The 13,391-nt window shown below is 45.1% G+C and overlaps 1 protein-coding gene across 2 annotated transcripts in view; it reads right to left on the bottom strand.

Moving 5' to 3' along the window:
• Window positions 1-13,391, bottom strand: part of SPOCK1 (SPARC (osteonectin), cwcv and kazal like domains proteoglycan 1) — a 525,716-nt gene that overhangs the window by 264,675 nt on the left and 247,650 nt on the right. The window lies entirely within an intron of this gene.

A 13,391-nucleotide genomic window follows, 5' to 3' on the forward strand; every position in this document is an offset into this window, starting at 1 on the left:
CATCTGCACATACCTGAGAAGCAGAGATGAAAATGTACCCTTACGCGTGCACAGGAAGTGTGTCCCACCCACGTGAAGCTCAAATTACAATGTGAAGCTCCCATGTGATACTGATGTAACCCTCCAGGCTAGCAGTTGGGGTCTAGGAAGAAGCGCTGATGTTCATAATCACCCATTTACCTGGGGCTTTGCACTGACCCACAATCTTGGCATGGAAGAAGGAAGGTGACTATACATTCAGGTATCACGATTCCAGCCTGGATCCTGAATTTCTGACCAAGGACACTGGCTCTACCTGCCACTTGGCTGATGAAAAGAGATTCATTTGCTTCTGCTAATTGGCAGCAGAGATCATATGAACCTCTTGTTCCTGCCAGGAAAAAGCCCAGATCTCTCAGTTCCAATGCTAATCACTTACCAGAAACAAAACAATCAGAGTATTCCCTGATGGAGACACAGGGCATCCATTCTTCCTGATGTTGTCAATTTTAGCCGTGTATCAAGCCAGACCTTAAGAAGACTGTGTACTCTGTATTATTCTGGCTTATCATTGAATTAACTTATAGAATTGCACTTTGGCACTCAGCCATCCGAGTACCCTGAGAGACCGCGGAGGAAGAAGTGGTAAAAAGTGACTGAGGTATTTACTGTCAGACACGGTCAAGAGCATGGCCCACCCTGACAACTCTCTTTTAGAGACCTCAGGTGGAAGAAGGCAACTCTGGCCTCAGTCCCAGGAACACCTTATATTTCTCCTAAACAGCAGCCTTATTTCATCTCGTGGTTGTGTGTTTCCTTCCTTCCTTTGGTTGTTAGGAAGCCCCAGGAATTTACTGTGCATGTGTTTTGAATAGAGCCCTTGCTGAAGCTTTATTTGCTTATACTTCTCCTTATATCCAAATATTGCCCATCAACTCATTTTTTTTTACCTGATACTTATGTATTCCTAAAGGTTATATTTAGAGAATGGGCAGAGAAAATAATTTTTTAAAAAATGTCAGGCTATCATGCATTTGGTTACAGATAGGAGGACAGCTGAGTCACATTTCAAGTATATTCTTGTAAGTGAGCATTCATGGACCTGAAGTCAACATAGCAGGAAAACAAGGGCCTTTATTTCTCTGACTCAAAGTTAGCAGGAAGAGGGGCTCCTGGGTGTCTCAGTCAGTTGAGTGTCTTCACTCTTGGTTTCGGCTCAGTTCACGATCTCGTGGTTTGTGAGTCCACGCCCCACATTGGGCTCTGTGCTGACAGCATGGAGTCTGCTTGGGATTCTCTCTCTCTCTCCCTCTGTCACTGCCTCTCCCCCACTCATGTTTTTTTTTTCTTTTCCACTCTCTCTCAAAGTAAGTAAACATTTTTAAAAATGAGTTAAAAAAAAAAAAAAACCAAGTCAGCAAGAAGAGAGGGGGCTAGAGTAGAATTTTGCAAGGGCTCCTGGATGGCAATGACCATGGGCAAAACCAGGGCTAGAGCACCCTGCTGGCTCTCATGGGCTCAGAAGGGCAATCCCTTACCTTACTGGGGTCTTCTCCCCTTGAGAGTGAGCATCTCTGATATCGTCCACCTTCTCTATCTCCTTCTATCAGTATTTTTGGCCAAAAAAGAGCAGCAGCAGCACAGGGCCAGCTGCTAAAAATGACACCCATCCTCCCCTCCCCACCACGGCTCCTCAGGGCCGGGCTGCCGGGGCCCAAGGCACCACCCGGACCCTCCCCAGAGCAGGGAAATTCAGCGCCTAATGAAATCAATCCTGATTCACACGGGCTGCACTTTGACTCTTGGGAGGTAGTTTGTGTTTCTAAATCCCAGAGGCACCTACATGGTGTGAATTTTGTGTGAGTGTGAGTGTGCTTGTGTGTGGGCAGGGGTGTGTTTCCCTCTTCTCGAGATTAAAACAGCGTATCTGAAGGTGGTGTGGGAGGCCACAGAGAAACCGCAGTAATAACCCAGCACTCTGCCTGGGGCTCGGGTCTGCGTCGGGCGCCCCTGCTCATTACATGTGGCTTCAGGCCTCACACTGTCCAAGTGCAACCTGGGCACAGATGACTTCCCGCTCTGCTAGGCACTGCCTCCAGGTCAGGGGGACCCCAAGGACTCATCACCCTCCAGAGCATTCACACTACAGGCAAAAGACAAGTTCTGACAACGAGGCCGCCGGCTTCCCTCTCAGAGAGAAGCCACAGACAAGAAGTCCAAAGACCTACGTTCTCATAGGCTTTTCTGTTTGTTTGTTTGTTTGTTTGTTTGTTTTTAATAATGATTTGCAAACACTAAAGAACTTCATTTCATACGCATGTAAAAACTTCTCCATCTCCTGCTCCCCTTGAGAAATCAGAAGTTCCAGTTTACGGCCATACCACCCTGAACGCGCCCGATCTCGTCTGATCTTGGAAGCTAAGCAGGGTCGGGCCTGGTTAGTACTTGGATGGGAGAAATCAGAAGTTCTGTCACCAATGGGTCCCAGATCCTCATGACCACCCTCAGCTATCGTAGCATCACAGCCGCTCTCTGGCGCATCCCGAAGCCCACCTTCCCCCTGTCCCTACACGGGTTACCCCACTGTTCTGCTCTGGGGGGATCTCTGCTCTGGGGGGATTCTGAGGTTCCCACCAGAGCGATCTTCAGAGATAAATGGGTAAACAATGAAACAGCCTGATAAAGTAATGGCTTACATTTTCTTCATCTCTATTAATAAATGTTTCTAGATGAATCAATCCTATCAAATTTTACTTCTGTAGCAACTGAATGCTCAGTTCTCAGGACACATTTCTACCAATCAGATGCTGGCCACCTCCCCCCAGCTTATCTCCAGATATCTACTCATCCTTGAGAGGCTCCCAGGTTGCTTCCTGGGATCCTTTACCTGACCGTCACGGAGGAAGAACTGACTGGCTCCTCACCTGAGCATCCACGGTGCAAGGTTCTGTCAGGGCAGCTCAAACACATCCCCTGGGGTATTTTATTGCCCATAGGTCCCACTCTTGACTACACAGTCTCTAAGTGCCCTGAGCAAAGCCACCATCACGCTCCTCTTCATAGTTACTGTGTGGAAACAACTCGGCACCTACCAGGTAATCAGTTACGCACTTGACTCAACAGTTCACTGAACAATTAGAGCCCACGTGCTGGATCAGGTAAGCGAACATATCAAAACCCCCAAAGACCCTTCCACCTCTGAGAATCCAGAAGAAAACATTGGTCCTGCATCTTTTACCAAAGTGTTACTGCTTTTATCATGCTCCTTATCTTAAGACTGGGTCAGGTACCACATCAGGAGTTGGACAGACACCACGCTGGTCAGAGGTGCGATAACTGTCAATTTCTATTGGTAAAGATAAGGGGGAAACAGGCTCAGAAGAGCTCAGCACCTGCCTCAGCACATACGTCTCCAAAAGCCAAGAAGTGGGAATCAAACCCAATCAATGAGACTGCGAACCGAGGACCTTTCCATACACAACATTGCCTCTCATCCTACATGGCAATGAGGGCAGAATGGACATCACACAGGCCTCCAGCAATGAACTTTCACGTAATACAACTACAAACCTCAACAAAAGAAAACTCTCCGTCTCAGGCATAGGGCCTGTGGGGACGCAGGTGAGCCGAGCAGCCACCTCCCAGTTGTGAAAATGCTCTAATCCACTCGACGGTCTCAGATGAGGAAATTTTAAACAGCACTATTGATTGATTTTAAAATTCAGCTGACATGTTTTTCCCTATTGAGAATTTCCCCAAACCAAAGCTGTTTCATTAGGACTCAACAAACATAATATAATTAATTCAGGGGCTGTTTCTCTAGCAGGTGGAATAGCAGGAAGGATTGTTTCGTTTGTTTGGGTTTTTTTCGTTTTTATAAAACTAGCACTACATTTTATGAGTTTGAGGAAAGGTAATAAATATGTCTTTAAAATGGATTTGCCCGTGCTGAAGAAACCTGTTAAACACAGTAATAGAAGGCCACAGAGCCCTAGCTTTGCAAGGGGAATTTTCCTACCCTTCACGATTATCATTCCATCCAAAGGGTAGAACACAACCCAGCGCAGCTTGGTTTGGGAGGCACAGGGTGCTAGGAGCTCCCAGCAAAGCCAGCAGATGACAGGGACAGAGCCATCGGCACCCCATAAGGAAACGGGGTCTACACAGTCGTAGCTGACAGCACCGAGCTGGCTCACTGAGGTTTGTGAGCACGTGCCGTCTGCCAACCCCTGGCCCTCTGCCACACGATGCTACTTGGTCTCCATTAATGCCCATGGCACAGGCATCATTAGCCCCACTTCACGGAGGAGAAAATGAAGGCCAAATAAGTTATTCCAATGTATGCAGCAAGCTAGTGGGAGAGCCAAGACTTGAACTTGAGCCCTTTAAACTCCACTCTTCCCTCCACACCCTGCAGTACCCATAAGACTCTCTGAGAAAACAAAATACCTCCCACTTTGGCCTTTTTTGCTTTTTACTCTGAGCCTCCGCCCCCATCTCTGATGATTTAAAGGCCCATTTCATTCCACTGGTTTTATTGAAGCTTATTCATACCTCATTGGTTAAACTGTAACCTTTGAAACAACAGCATCAGGCTTCCAATTTTTCATTTTGTCTTTCGTTATGAAGAAAACATATACAGACGCTATGCTGCCTAAAAGCATGAGAGCTTAACTATCGTGGATACAAAGGACCTCGGGAACCTCCTTTTTGTTTTTTTTTTATTTCAAATTTATTTATTTAAATTCAAGTTAGTAAACATACAGTGTAATATTGGTTTCGTGAGCAAAACCCAGTGATTCATCACTTACATATTACACCCAGAGCTCATCCCAACAAGTGCCCTCCTTAATACCCATCACCCATTTAGCCCATCCCCTCATCCACCTCCCCTCTAGCAACCCCCAGTTTGTTCTCTGTATTTAAGAGTCTCTTAAGGTTTGCCTCCCTCTCTTTTTTTATCTTATTTTTCCTTTCCTTCCCGTATGTTCATTTGTTGTGTTTCTTAAATTCCACATAGGAGTAAAATCATATGATATTTGGCTTTATCTGACTGACTTATTTCGCTTAGTGTAATACACTCTAGTTCCATCCACATTGGTGCAAATGGCAAGATTTCATTCGTTTTAATCACAGAGTAGTATTCCATTGTGTAGATATACCACATCTTCTTTATCCATTCATCCATCCATGGACATTTGGGCTCTTTCCATACTTTGGCTAGTGCTGCTATAAACACTGGGGTGCATGTGCCCCTTCGAGTCAGCATTTTTATATCCCTTCGGTAAATATCTAGTAGTGCAAGTACTTGGTCATGGGGTAGTTCTCTTTTTAACTTCTTGAGGAACCTCCATACTACTTTCCCAGGTGGCCGCACCAGTTTGCATTCCCACCAGCAGTACAAAAGGGGAACCTCCTTTTTATTTCAGAAATAGGCCAAGTGACGTCAGGAAAGGCCACGTGATTTGCCTGAATTTAACACATTTAAAAAGTGGCAAAGTCATGGCTCATCTCAGCTCCTTCCTGGGTTACCACGCGCTACAGGCCAAGTGGCTTCAGGGAAGAATTAGTCAGTGTGTACGGAAAACGGGTGATGGGCATTGAGGAGGGCACTTGTCGGAATGAGCACTGGATAAGCCAAGTTGACAATAAATTCTATTATTAAAAAAACAAAAATACAATAAAAATTTTTAAATTTTAAAAAATAAAGAAATGCTAAGAAAAAGCAGCACCAACAGCAAAATAGAGTCAACATAAATGTCTGCCAATGGGGGGGGGGGAAGGATGGATAAAAAGATTATTGCATATGACAAAATAATAAAGCCATTAACTAGATCTACAACTATCAAACCAAAAACCTTCAGAAACAATTTTCAATGAAATACACAGATTTGGGGCGCCTGGGTGGCGCAGTCGGTTAAGCGTCCGACTTCAGCCCGGTCACGATCTCGCGGTCCGTGAGTTCGAGCCCCGCGTCGGGCTCTGGGCTGATGGCTCGGAGCCTGGAGCCTGTTTCCGATTCTGTGTCTCCCTCTCTCTCTGCCCCTCCCCTGTTCATGCTCTGTCTCTCTCTGTCCCAAAAATAAAATAAACGTTGAAAAAAAATTTTTTTAAGAAATACACAGATTAGAGAAGGAAATGTTTCTACGGTGCAACATGTAATGTAACACCTTATTTGTAGACCTGCCCATATGACATAAAAGTGTAAGAGCATGGACAGAAAAGTACATTAATGATGTGGCACTTTAGGAAAAGGGACCAAGAAGGAGCCCTCATTGGATTTCACTTTTATACTTGATGCTTTATTTCTTTAAAATAAGCAAATGGGCATATTATAAAATACATACATAAATAAAATTTAAAAAAATAAATAAAAGAAGCAAATGGGCAAAGGTAGGCAGGGATGAAAGCTCTAACTTATAACTTGATGTAACTTCAAAGCAGACTGGCTGAGTCAAAAGCTGGGGCACACCAATGTGGATTAATAGTCTTCTGTTGCTTCCCGGGCAGAAATGACTTGGAACATTTAAAAATCAATACTTCAAAAATTTTAAAAACACTATTTGTTTTTTTAAAATTTTTTAATGTTTATTTATTTTTGAGACAGAGACATAGCGCCAGTGGGGGAGGGGCAGAGAGAGAAGGAGACACAGAATCTGAAGCGGGCTCCAGGCTATCAGCACAGAGCCCGACGCAGTGCTCAAACTCACGGACCGCGAGATCATGACCTGAGCTGAAGTCGGATGCTTAATTGACTGAGCCACCCAGGCGCCCCCAAAAACACGATTTCATTGTCATCATCAAGCAGCAGAAGAAGAGACAACGAAAGGACAGAGGCCAACGGGAAGGTCTGGGGTGAGAAATAGGCTAACGCGAGGTAAGAGAAACTGCCGCTCAGGGGAAAGCAGAATGGTGACATCACGTGGAAAGGGAAAGGTAACAAGCAGACCAGACACAAGGGTACCGGGGGGAAATTATTAAGCTGCTTCCCACAAACCAGGCCAGCTGCCTGTGAAAACCAGCAGAGCTCAAGCCATCAGACAAGGTGAACAGATCCTTCAATGCTGAGAAACATTCAAGGACCTATGAATGCAAATCAGCAGGTCTTTTGGGGGTGAGGTTAACTTCTACATCAGGAGGAACACTGTGGGGACTTCAGATTTTTTTAAGCCTAGCATGTAAAATTCCAGATTAATCTGGAGGGGGAAAAAAAAAATCCCCTTCTGAAGAACCATTCTATAAATAAGCAATCTTGCCTCCCGTGGAGCACCCTTTAAAACTTGGACAAAACGTGGATGCTGCAATCATCCCCAGGGTTCCGCTTGCAGAAACACAGTTGGAACATGGGAAGGACGTGCTCCTTTTGAGTTTTAGAATTTCTGCTTCAAAACAGTTCAAGGCTTTGGTCGGAATTTGAGCTTGTCGGGATCTTGGTATAATAGATCGGAAGTCAAAGGGCAAGAGTTTTCTTCTTTTCTTCAATTCAAGTGAACAGCGTGAGTGAAAAGGGCCCCTGACTTTGTGAGCTTTATTTTTATCTGGAGATCAATTTCTACAAGTTCATATTCTGCTCTGAAGATCACCAGCATCATCTGAGATTTAGTCACAGCCAGGCTGCTAGGGAAGAATGATTAGTATTCACTCCAGAAGAAAAACATTATCTTTAAAACCAACAGCTATTCACTCCATCTAAAACATTCATTTATTCCACATTAAAGGAACTCGCTGGTTTCAAAAAGTTCCATGATAAATCTCCCTTCAGCCATTTGTCCTAAAAAGGCTTGGCTCATCAAGGAGAACTTCATACCCAAATAAATCAGCGGGTTCTGTCCTGTGTGGGCCATGGCTACAGGAAAGAACCTAAATTAATGGATGCTCCCTCACTTTAGGACCTCTTCAAATCATCAGAATTCTATGCTAAAGTAAGGTATTGCTTATATACATAAATTACTTTCCCAAACCCCCCAGTGCAACAACAACAACAACAAAAACCCCTTTATTCAGCAAAAACACTGTGATTAAAGCTTCCAATTTCTTTTTCAAAAAAGACCGGTCAAGAAGCTTTGAAACAACTTTTTAGAATTCACTTTGCTTCTTGTTCATCCTCTCTCTATTCGATAAAAGCAACACCTTTTATTCTTTTAACACAGCACTGTGGTTCAATAAATTATCTCTCTCTTTCTCCTCCAGGCCCTTTGGATAACCTTCCTGAGCCATCTCACTATAAGGCGAAAGAGAATCCTTGAGACAGCACCTTTATTATCACACTGAACGTGACTGTTATTAGCAAAGGTTACAGTGCAGGGATCCTGACCCACACACCATAGGCCCAGACTCGGTGAGGCCACGTTATAGCAGAAAATGTCACCCACATGGTGTCTAGTCACCTAGGGGGCTCAGTTAGCTGTCTGACTCTTGATTTGGGCTCAGGTCATGATCTCAGGGTTGGTGGGTTCAAGCTCTGTGCTGGAAGCAATGTGGAGCCTGCTTGGGATTCTTTCTTTTTCTCTCTCTCTCTCTGCCCCTCACCCACTCACACTCTCTCTCAAAATAAATAAAGAAACTTTAAATTAATTAATTGTGATAGACCTGGGTCACTTACATTAACACTTGCCATCTTATGGATTTCCCAGTTTCCCAGACTAGCACCCCTCACCCAAACCACCCACACCGACACCTGCTCTTGCTCCCAGCCCCCACTTCCCAGCACTAAAACACTCTCTCTGCTTATTTAAGGCCTTAGATGGATGGCTTATGACTGATAACTGGGAGTGTCCCAGAGACGCCTTTCTCACTGTGGTCCCTGTTATCCAACACAGCAGGTATAAACATGGAGTATCTGATAACCATTTAAGGATGGATGGGAGTCAAGAAGGAAGGAACACATTAAGAGCCTGAACCTCTTCGGCCCCAATAACAAGGATCTGGGGTGCACGACTGCAGTGACCCACCCACCTAGTATAAAGCAGGCTGGCTCCAGTTTAAACCTGTGAGCTTCAGAGCCTCCCAACCCTGAAGGCCCCCAGAAGGGAATGCAAGGAAGGAAGAAGTAAAACCAGAGTGGAGAAGGAAGGAAGCAACACGGAGAGACAGGTAAATAGGAAGAAGAAGAGATGAAAAAGATCAATTACTTGCTAAGGCAGCACAGATTGAGCACTTACTGTATGCCAGACATTAACTCATTTAATCCCGCTAATGCTTTCCCTGGTGCCCATGCCAGATTGGAAGGCTTAGAGGCAGAGAAGTTAAGCACCTTGCCCAGAATTGCTCGGCGAGGAACTGGCAAAGTCAAATTCCAAACCTGGAGAATCTGACTGCAAACCTCAAGTCCCCACACCTCACTTACCAAAGTGTATCCCACAGAATGCAGCACTTTATCTGGGCACCAGATAGGTGTGGAGTGAGAAAATGAAAATAAAAGCATGTGGTTAAAAGCAAATTGAGGGGGCACCTGGGTGGCTCAGTCGGTTAAGTGTCTGATTCTGGATTTGGGTTCAGGTCACCATCTCACCATTGGGGAGATCAAGTCTGTGCTTCGGGCTCTGCTACAGAACCTGTTTGGGAGGGCCGAGTGGCGGCCTAAAACTCTAGAATCACTCCAGCAACCGACAGCCTCAGCTGACCTCCTGGAGACATCTACCCCAGGGCCTCCACTTGCCCTGCTCCTCTGAGACAGGAAACGTCTGCATGTGCCCACTGCCCTCTCCACCTGGACAGCCTGCTCAACTCTCCCTGCAGGGTGTCTGGCTTTGGGAACTTCACAAAGGCACTGTCTCACCTGGTCCCTTCAGTTCTGAACTCCTGTCTGTCCCTTCTTTGAGGACACGTGGCATCAAATCATTATGATACCAAAAAAGAAAAAAAAAAAAAAAAAAGGACCTAATACTTTATCCACATTTCACCAAGAACGCTTCTTAGAAAAGCCTGAGGTTCAATGAGAAAAAATGAAATATGGCCTTTTGTAGCAACGTGGATGGAACTGGAGAGTGTGATGCTAAGTGAAATAAGCCATACAGAGAAAGACAGATACCATATGGTTTCACTCTTATGCGGATCCTGAGAAACTTAACAGAAACCCATGGGGGAGGGGAAGGAAAAAAAAAAAAGAGGTTAGAGTGGGAGAGAGCCAAAGCATAAAAGACTGTTAAAAACTGAGAACAAACTGAGGGTTGATGGGGGGTGGGAGGGAGGAGAGGGTGGGTGATGGGTATTGAGGAGGGCACCTTTTGGGATGAGCACTGGGTGTTACAGTATGGAAACCAATTTGACAATAAATTTCATATATTTAAAAAAAAAAAAAAGAAAGAAAAGCCTGAGGTTGATGGCTATTATACTCCACTGACAGAATCATTAATGATTCGCTTTAAGACAACAAGTTAAAGACATTCTCAGCCTCATGGAAGGAGACCGCCAAGTGAGGCACTTTTCTTCCAACCGCCTTAGAGTCGATTACATGAGAAGCGCTTGCTCTAATGAAGCCCTGTTGTTCAAAGTTCAGTAAATATCCTGAGGCAGAGAGCATAATTACAGCCAAGTAACCACTTTCTGAATACCGTGAGTGTCTGAGCTATTCATACCAATACCTAAGAGAAGCAAGAGCTACGTGGGCTTTTCAGAGATCAAGCTACAGAGTTGATGCCAAGTCTGACCGCCTACGATGACGGCCAAATTCCAGAGCTCCCAGGCAATGAAAGGCGCAATGGACGAGTCACCCAAGAGTCCTGGAGGAGGGACATCATTTAGCAGGTATGCCTTGAGTCCCTAATCACAGCTGTTGAGTCACCAAGCTAAAGTCCTCCACAGTACTGCCCTCATCACATCACTCCACTGCTCAAAACCTTTCTATGGCTCCCGACTGCCAAGAAAACAAAGTTCAAACTTCACAGATTGGTGTGAAGCATCCTTCAAAACCTGCCTCAAACCCCCCTTTCTGGCTACCCTCCACCAGAATCCCTCATGACCCACCTTCCTTCCCTTCTTTTCCCCTACATGTGAAGCCCACCTCACCCCCACCTCCATCAAGAAGCCCTATCCACCCCAATGCCAGGGCAGAGGTGTCCTGTGAAACCCTGCCGTGTTTTCCAACAAGTTCCATTTCTACAAACTCCAAGTTGTCCCCAACCCCAAAACCACGTGAACCATGTCTTACTCCTTTTCAGCTTAGGAGGGGAAAGGACTTCTCTCCGCAGCTGACAACTTTCACTGGAGTTCAGCAATTCTCCTATTATCTGGAAGATGAAATGCTCTACATCGTCCATGCCTGGGGTTTATATTTCACCAAGTGGTGTCAGCACTGACATAGTAACCTCCCATTTTTATTGAGCAGCTCACAATGTAATTGATGACATCTGCTGGGGCTGGTATTTGAGGTGAAGGCTAGCCTCATTTCTGCCGGCTCTCCCCACGGCTCGGTATGTAAATAGCCCACAGCGGCAACACCTGAGCTACAAAGTGGGGCTTCTCGGCTGAGGTCCTCAATTATACCCCATAAAGTCATCAGGTTTTATATGAGGAGGATTTATCTCAGCAGATCCAGTTTTCATGCCTACGGAACTAGAAAAAGAGGGAGCAGGGCTGGGAATCTGCTCGATACGCTTGCCTTCATTCCCAGGAGAGAAAAATCCTTCTTTGGGCTTTTTGGTTAAGCAGATTTAAATACCATGCTCTTTTTGATGCTCAAAGTTTCTGTATGAACACCCAAATCAAGGGAAACTATCGTGTATATCCCCAAGCGGCAAATGATACCCACCTTCCAAGTATTATCTTTCCCAATGTCTACTAGTAAAAATGAAAAAGGCTTCTCCTGGTGAAGTTTTAGTATTTGTTTCCAAGTCTTGGGGAAGAGTAAATCTGGCAGTTATTTAGAGAACATCTGATCCTTACAGGACAAGAACCTATTTCTGGTTCTGGGCTGGAAACAATTAGTTCACTGGCACCGGCAGCTGAGATACGTCCCTCAGCAAAATCGTGGTAGGAATGTTTGTAGAAAGGCTCATTTGTCAGGCACAGACAGAGAACATGCGGCTCTGTTTCTGAGGGTTCTTCTGAAATGAAGGTATATCCTTTTGAAAGACATGTGTACAAATTCTGACCCTTTCCAGGGGAGAATTTCTAAATTACAAATGCCTTTGCATGCTTTAACGTGGCTTATTGTGATGTCTCAGTCACTGCTAAAGTTGCAAAGGAGTAAGGCTCTTGGAGGCTGCTAAGATATGGATAAGCTCAGACTGATCTTCAAAGGAAAGCCTTTCTTGGCACCTGCTCCCCAGACACATGCAACACAGTAAGTTCCCCACCTACAGATTCAACACTGGCCCTGCACATACATGCTTCACAGCCCTTAACACATCCCACTGAACTGTTGACTGACTTCTGCCCATGCTCTACTCTGAGCTCCTCCAGGGCTGGCACTACAGCTTTTTTTTTTATGTTTATTTATTTTGATAGAGAGAGAGAGACCATAAGAAGAGGAGGGGCAGAGAGAGAGAGAGGGAGAGAAAGAATCCCAAGCACTGACAATGCAGAGCCCCATGTGAGGTTCCATCTCGCAAACCACGAGATCATGACCCAAGCTCAAATCAAGAGCTGGGCACTTAATCGACTGAGCCATCCAGGCACCCCTATGATTTTTCTGTTTTACTCCCAGAACCTGGCTGGTGCCCGTGAAAACAGTGCAAGTTCAATGTTTGAAAACGAATGAATCCATGTACGAATGAATAAAATGTTCTACTTGAAGGCATGAGCTGAAATGCATATGTAGAAATTTTAATACCAATTTTGTTTAAATAAAAAAAAAAAAAAACAGGGTCCAGGGTGAGAGCAACCCATTAAAGTCGCAAAGGAGGGAGTAGAAGGGGTTACCTTCTACCATGTTACACGTCAAAGCCTTGGTTGATTTCTTGTTGTCAGGTTGGCCATCATGATCACATCAAATACTGAAGCCGCAGAAGTGAAGTTCATCGTCAGAAGTGTGAACCTTTGATACGTGGTAGGTAAACTTTTCCCCCCAGGTTTCAGTATCAATTGCAGGTACAACCTAGCATCATTTTCAGCAGCAGGGTCTGTGCCAACAGCAGCCACACATGGGACAGTCGAAACAGGGACATGATTCACGGGCAGGTCCTCGCTGTATCTTAAATAACTCAGAGGAGGACAGTGGTGATGATTTACAAGGGCCATCAGGAGACTGGCTTCATGCTTGCTGGTTATCAGTGGAAAGAGCTCTCTGAGGACCATGCTTACACCCAAGTGGTCATTGAGCAGACTCAGAAAGAAGCTTCCATTTAGAAACCATGATGAACTGATTTAACAAATGAACTATCAGTGCCCTTGAAAGCCTCCTGGGATTAACCTGTTTCTACAAAGGAAGTTTCAATGTTCATGACTCATGTCAATTGCACAGCATTTCCAGG

This window comes from Herpailurus yagouaroundi, unplaced genomic scaffold (genome assembly GCF_014898765.1).
Source record: "Herpailurus yagouaroundi ecotype Mexico unplaced genomic scaffold, PumYag 192, whole genome shotgun sequence".
Classification (NCBI taxonomy): Eukaryota; Metazoa; Chordata; class Mammalia; order Carnivora; family Felidae; genus Herpailurus; species Herpailurus yagouaroundi.